Source organism: Glycine max, chromosome 15 (genome assembly GCF_000004515.6).
Source record: "Glycine max cultivar Williams 82 chromosome 15, Glycine_max_v4.0, whole genome shotgun sequence".
Taxonomy (NCBI): domain Eukaryota; kingdom Viridiplantae; phylum Streptophyta; class Magnoliopsida; order Fabales; family Fabaceae; genus Glycine; species Glycine max.
Window position 1 is genome coordinate 26,115,477 of NC_038251.2, and position 7,018 is coordinate 26,122,494.

The following is a 7,018-nucleotide window of genomic DNA, read 5'->3' on the forward strand; positions in this document are numbered from 1 at the left end:
AAGGTATGCTGAATGTACCTGGATCTTTGCATTTTTCAGGAATTTGAGGAACAGATTTACCAATCAATGCGGAGACATTTCTGCCCAAGCTAATTCGTTCACTTCCTTTAAGCTTCCGCTTATTAGTGCACAGCTCCTTCAAGAATTTGGCATATCTTGGAATTTGCTTTATTGCATCCAACAGAGGTATGTTTACCTCTACTTTTCTAAACGTTTCCAAGATCTCTTTCTCTGCCTCTTCCATTTTTTTGTTGGAAACTGCTCTTGGAGGGAATGGAAGAGGGGGAATGTGCTGCTTCTGCAAATCAGAATTACCTGTGGAAGAAGATTCACCTGCACAGAAATTGTTAGGTAGATTTTTGTCATCACCTTTTTCTGGAATAGAGTGAAGTTTGGCAGGTTCATTTGCAGATGAGGAAGGTGCTACGGGTTGAGGTCCTTGACACTGCTTTCCCGACCTCAATGAAATGGCACTGACATTTTTGGGATTTTGTACAGCTTGAGAAGGCAGCTTGTCAGAATTCTGGGACTGTTGTTGATTCAATTGGGTAGCTAATTTTCCCATCTGATTGGTTAAGCTCTGAATGGAGGCTCTGGTCTCTTGCTGAAACTGTATGGTCTGCTTGGGCCAGCAGCATTTTGGAAGGAAGGAGCAGGCTGCTGTTGTTGTTGCTGAGGGCTGGACCATCTGAGGTTAGGGTGATTCCTCCATCCAGGGTTGTATCTGTTGCTGGAAAGGTCATAATTGCTCTGCTGTGGTTGATTTTGCTGCTGAGGTTGAGGAGGTCTATTGTAAATATTTGCAGCATAAGCTTCAGGCTGCTCAATTGCTCCAGGTTGCTGCATGGAAGGGCAAAGGTCTGTATGGTGGTCAGCAGAGGAGCACAGACCACAAACCCTTGCGACAGGTACAGATTTCTGATTCAAGGCCAGCTGGGTTACCAAGTTGACCAACGCATCCACTTTGCCTTCAAGCTTCTTAGTTTCAGATGATGCAGATGGGTTTGTAGCTACCTCATGCACTTCTCTAATGACTATGGCATCATTTCTGGCGCTAAACTGCTGGGAGTTGGAGGCCATCTTCTCAATTAAATTTTTGGCTTCAGCAGGAGTCATGTCTCCAAGGGCTCCACCATTGGCAGCATCTATCATACTTCTCTCCATATTACTGAGTCCTTCATAAAAATATTGGAGAAGAAGCTGTTCTGAAATCTGATGGTGGGGGCAACTGGCACATAGTTTCTTAAATCTCTCCCAGTACTCATACAGGCTCTCTCCACTGAGTTGTCTAATACCTGAGATATCCTTCCTGATGGCGTGGTCCTGGAAGCAGGGAAAATTTTTTCTAAGAATACTCTCTTAAGGTCATCCCAGCTCGTGATGGACCTTGGAGCAAGGTAATACAGCCAGTCCTTTGCCACTCCCTCTAATGAATGAGGAAAAGCCTTCAGAAATATGTGATCCTCTTGGACATCTGGGGGTTTCATGGTGGAGCAGACAATGTGAAATTCTTTCAAATGTTTGTGCGGGTCTTCGCCTGCAAGGCCATGAAACTTTGGAAGCAAATGAATCAGTCCAGTTTTAAGAACATATGGGACATCCTCATCAGGGTATTGGATGCACAAGCTTTCATAGGTGAAATCAGGTGCAGCCATTTCCCTTAGAGTCCTCTCACGAGGTGGAGGTTGTGCCATGTTCTCAGAATGTGCAAAATCAGAATGCTCAGAATCAGAATGCTCAAAATTATAATGCTCAAGATCAGGATGTTCAAAATCACCAATAACAGAATGCACAGATTCACCAGTTATGGAATGCTCAGAATGATCAGAAGGTATAAAATGATGCCTAACTAATCTATGAAATGTCCTATCTATCTCAGGATCAAAGGGTTGTAAGTCAGATGGATTGCCTCTAGTCATACACTACATTCAGCATGCACACAACTAGTTGCCTTGTCATGTAAATAAAGGTGTAGGTTTGAACTATAGCTACCCTCAAATGATATCCAAATGACTTGAAATTTTGTGAGAAACCTTATAAAATGATGAGAATATAGCACAAAAAATTTCAGACAAAAATTCAAAGTCTAACTATGAAAGCTAAAATTGGTAGGTTAAGAAAAATAAGTGAATAAAACTTGAAAAATAAATAACTTTTGACAGAATCGCCTTTTTTGGACGATGGAGACCTCAGCCGGCCTATGGCGGGTACCACGGCGTAGGAAATTTTTTTCTACCCCAAATGCATATATAATAATTGCGATTCTGATAACCGGAGCAAAAGTTATGGCCGTTTGAAGTTTTGACAAACACAAAATTTGCTAGTTTTTTGGAACTTTCAAATCTGACCAAACTAAAGGCTCTAGCTATTTTTCCCACAAAATATGGATTAAAAGAAGTTACCACAAAAAAATTCAGCCAAAAATAACAACCCTAGCTACTAAAACAAAAAATCCCAAATAATTCAGCATGGGTGGTCGCTAAAATCCGTCTCTAATTGATTTCTACTACTATATTTTTCCGCAAGCTGATTTCTACTACTACTCTATTTTCAAGCACAATCTTCACAGCAAAACACCCAAGACTGAAACAGGGGAAACGCTTAAAGGGGAAACTGAAACAGAACACACATTAAACAAAATACCAGGACACTAAACAACACTAACACATATACTAACACAATACTAACAATTAAACATAAAACACGAAAGGATTAAACACACAACACTAGCTAGCTATTATGAACCTTTGGACACTGCTCCCCGGCAACGGCGCCAAATTTGATCGAGGTCGTACCCGAATCAAATAAACATGAAAATGCAGTAACTAGGAAGTGATCCTAGGTCGTTTCCCAACGAGCAGTGACAAGCCAAACGATGGGGGGGGGGGGGTTTGGTTGTTTGGTAATTAAAGAGCAGAACAAATAAAATGGAATACGAAACTACTAATATTAAAAACGGGTTGTTTCCTCTGATTCAGAAGCCACTCTCTTATCCTGGGTTATGGAGAATTCGTCCCTAACAGTCAACCACTTAATCCAACCCTATTTCAATTTACTAAGCGAAAATCAACTTAGGGTTTTCAATACGTGATTAGGCACCACATACACCAGTTACCCCTTCGTCCATTAAGCATGAACGCAAGTTAGGCTCAGAGGCAATTAATCGAACACGAAGCGTGCACTGATTAATATTCACGAAATTGGGATAACTGGTGAAGGGAAAACTGCCAGGAAACCACATTACAAACGAAACCTCAAAGAGAGTTGGGCTTTGTCCTCAAAAGGAAACAACACCAGAAAATCTAGCCTTCCATGGATTCAAACAGAAAACGCAAATGAAACATGAAGCAGAAATGTAAATGAACAAGAACGTAAATGAACAGAAACGTAAATGAAAGTAGAAGAAGAAGCAAGAATGAACTCGTAATTAGAAGCAGAAAACGGAAATTTGCATTAAGAACGAAAACTGTAACAAGGGAACAGAAAAACGTGAAAACTTAAAACCAAAGCTCTGAATAATGAAAATAGCATAGCAGAATAGAATGCCCTGCACGAATCCCAAGGCAGCTATTTAAAAAGAGTCACTCAAAGTCACTGGGCCCTATTACAATACTCTGGCCCAAAACGAAATAAACACTGAACAACATAAAATAAAATTACGAAATTTCCTAATTAGAAATTAACTAAGGTAAGCGCTGCTTTATTTGCCTTCTTCAAGTCCACAACCAAAATCCGGATTAAGCCCAATGTTTCATTAATTCCTGAAATTAGATTAAAAACATCAAATTAGCTAAATGAGCCCAAATAATAAAACTGCCTAATTAATTGACAATTAAGACCAATCAATAATTAAAATGGTGCAAAAAGGGTTTAGAAAATAGAAGAAAATGATGGCACATCACACAGGTTTGGCCTTAGGTTAATTTTTCAAAAACACCTTGCAAAGTTTTTTAGAACAATTCTGTTTTTGGAAAATATGATTTTCTCTCTGGTAATCGATTAATAGATGTTGTAATCGATTACCATAAGCTAAAATAAGTTTTTAAACAGTTTTACAAACTTTTGAATTTGAATTTTAAACTATGTAATCGATTACAAAGAGATTATAATCGATTACTGTCGCAACGTGCCCTTTTGCGGGCGAGCGAAGGCGGGGCTCACGGGTGCGCTTTCCAAAGGAGGAAAGATGCGCGGAGTCGCCACCAACGTTTATTTGTGGAAAACGTCGGGAAAACCGAAGAAAACCGGTCAAAATAAAAATTCTAGGTTCGGGAGTTGTATTTACGCTTGAGGAAGGTATTAGCACCTCTTACGTTTGTCTCGAAGGACAACAGCCTATTTTTTAGAATTGTGGAAATTGCGTTACCTTAACTTTATTTCTTTTTATTTTTTGAGGTCGACAAAAGCGGAGCTTTTGCTCCTACGTACCCTCCATTGGAGAGGAAATCAGACCTACGTAGTTCTTTCTTATGCGTGAATTAAGTGATTTTTTTTTACTTGAAAGGTTATCATTTTAAGGCGTTGGACCTTAAAAATGATCCATTTTACTTGGTAAGAAACTGAAATGATAAACTTTCAAAATCCTATTTTTTGTGGACGAGCTTGACTAGGCGAATTGATTTTAGCCTTAGTTTCACTTTAGTTATTAGTCAATTCAATTAAGAATGAGAAATCCCAAAGAGAAAACGTCCGATTGATTTTTCGCTTTATTTTACTAAAAGATATATATTTTTTTATTATATTATTATTTTGCCTCTTTTTTTATTTCCAACGTGGTTACGGCACGACCGAACGGTCGGAATTCATTTTAACCGAAATTAACGGAAGATACAATTCAAACGATCGGTGGAAATTTATTTTATTTTTAGATTAGGCGAGAAATGACTTAAATAAATGACTTAAGCACGTCAAAAGGGGGTATAAAAAGCGAATGAAAACGAGAATAAAAATACATGAAACAAAATGTGGACCACCACGGGTACATAGAATGAATTGAAAAGCTCGTTTTGAGGTACTTACCCGTTGAAGACTGAACAAAACGAAGAGCGAACGATAAACGTTGAAGAACGGTCGAGAATCTTCACGTAATTGCTCACGGAAACGTTACGGAAACGTTACGGAAGCGCCTCGGCTTGGATTTTCTTCACGGAAATAATTTTCCTCAGCAATTTCGAGAGAATGAGAAGTGCCAAGAAGGCTGAACCCTTTTCTTCTTCACTCCTCCCCCTATTTATAGCAAAATAGGGGAGGAGCTTGCCACCCAGCTCGCCCAGGCGAGCAAGGTTGCTTCCTCCAGAAGCAACAACCTTCTGGAGGAAGAATCTGGAAGGCCCAAGTGGGCCAGTTTGCTATTTGTACCCCCCTTTTTACTAAATGCACCCCCTTCTACTATTTTTGGTAATTCTTTTTCCGTAACGTTACGAAACTTTACGAATTTCGTAACGATACTTATTTTCCTTCCGCAAGGTTACGAATCCTTACGGATTATGTATTTACTCTTTTTTAGCTTTCGAAGAAGTTACGGAAATCCACGGATTGCGCAAAAACACATCTTTTCGGTTTCCACCACATCACGGAATTTCACGGATCGCGCAAGCTTGCTTCCTTTTGATTTCTGACATGTCTCGGGACTTCATTTATTGTGCAACAAAGGACGCCAAGTATCTCAAAGCGGCTAACCAAAGGTTGCATGTCATCAAGTAATAATCCCCGGACGAAATTAGGGTATGACAGTTGCCCCTCTTTACTTACCTTTTATCGGAGATAAGAGGAAAGCAAAGATAAGACATTGATTTCGTCCATCTTGCCCTTTCCGTGATTAGTCCATGACGACTCTCGTCTCTACTCCTTCTTTTTTCTTTTCTGCACAACATAATACAAACAACAACAAGAACAACAAATATAATATACATATACACTTTTGGGAAAAAGAAACAATCGAGAACATAACAAAGATCACATTTCCAGTCAAGAGGATTTGCCCTTGACGATGAAAAACTCTGGAGAATGGAGGATTGCACTCAGCAATCACTACGAATGGCTCCAAACTCGTGGGTGGAGGACGCATGAACGACAACGCAATTCATGGGGGTTCGAAAAAAGGGTTGAGAATGGAGAATTGCACTAAGCAATCACTACGCATGGCTCCAAACTCGTGGGTGGAGGATCCACGAACGAAAACACAATTCATGGGGCTCCGAAAAAGGGTTGAGAATGGAGAATTGCACTAAGCAATCACTACGCATGGCTCCAAACTCGTGGGTGGAGGATCCACGAACGAAAACGCAATTCATGGGGCTCCGAAAAAAGGGTGAGAATGGAGAATTGCACTAAGCAATCACTACGCATGGCTCCAAACTCATGGGTGGAGGACGCATGAATGAAAACGCAATTCATGGGGCTCCAAAAAAAGATTGAGAATGGAGAATTGCACTAAGCAATCACTACGCATGGCTCAAAACTCGTGGGTGGAGGACGCATGAACGAAAACGCAATTCATGGGACTCCGAAAAAAGATTGAGAATGGAGAATTGCACTAAGCAATCACTACGCATGGCTCCAAACTCGTGGGTGGAGGACGCATGAACGAAAACGCAATTCATGGGGCTCCGAAAAAAGATTGAGAATGGAGAAGTGCACTAAGCAATCACTACGCATGGCTCCAAACTCATGGGTGGAGGACGCATGAACAAAAACGTAATTCATGGGGCTCCGAAAAAAGATTGAGAATTGAGAATTGCACTAAGCAATCACTACGCATGGCTCCAAACTCGTGGGTGGAGGACGCATGAACGAAAACGCAATTCATGGGGCTCCGAAATAGATTGAGAATGGAGAATTGCACTAAGCAATCACTACGCATGGCTCCAAACTCGTGGGTGGAGGACGCATGAATGAAAACGCAATTCATGGGGCTCCAAAAAAAGATTGGCAGGACCGAACGGTCCACCGGGTTTTTCCACCTAAAAGGAAAACATGCTTTTTGCAAAGAAAAATAAATCATTCGCGAGAGCACCAC

The 7,018-nt window shown here is 40.5% G+C and overlaps 1 non-coding gene across 1 annotated transcript; it reads left to right on the forward strand.

The window, feature by feature from the left end:
• Positions 1 to 1,210: 1,210 nt before the first annotated feature.
• LOC112999705 (small nucleolar RNA R71) lies at positions 1,211 to 1,317 on the forward strand. Its single transcript, XR_003264913.1, has one exon. It is a non-coding gene; the product is annotated as a small nucleolar RNA R71 (small nucleolar RNA).
• The last annotated feature ends 5,701 nt before the right edge of the window (positions 1,318 to 7,018 follow it).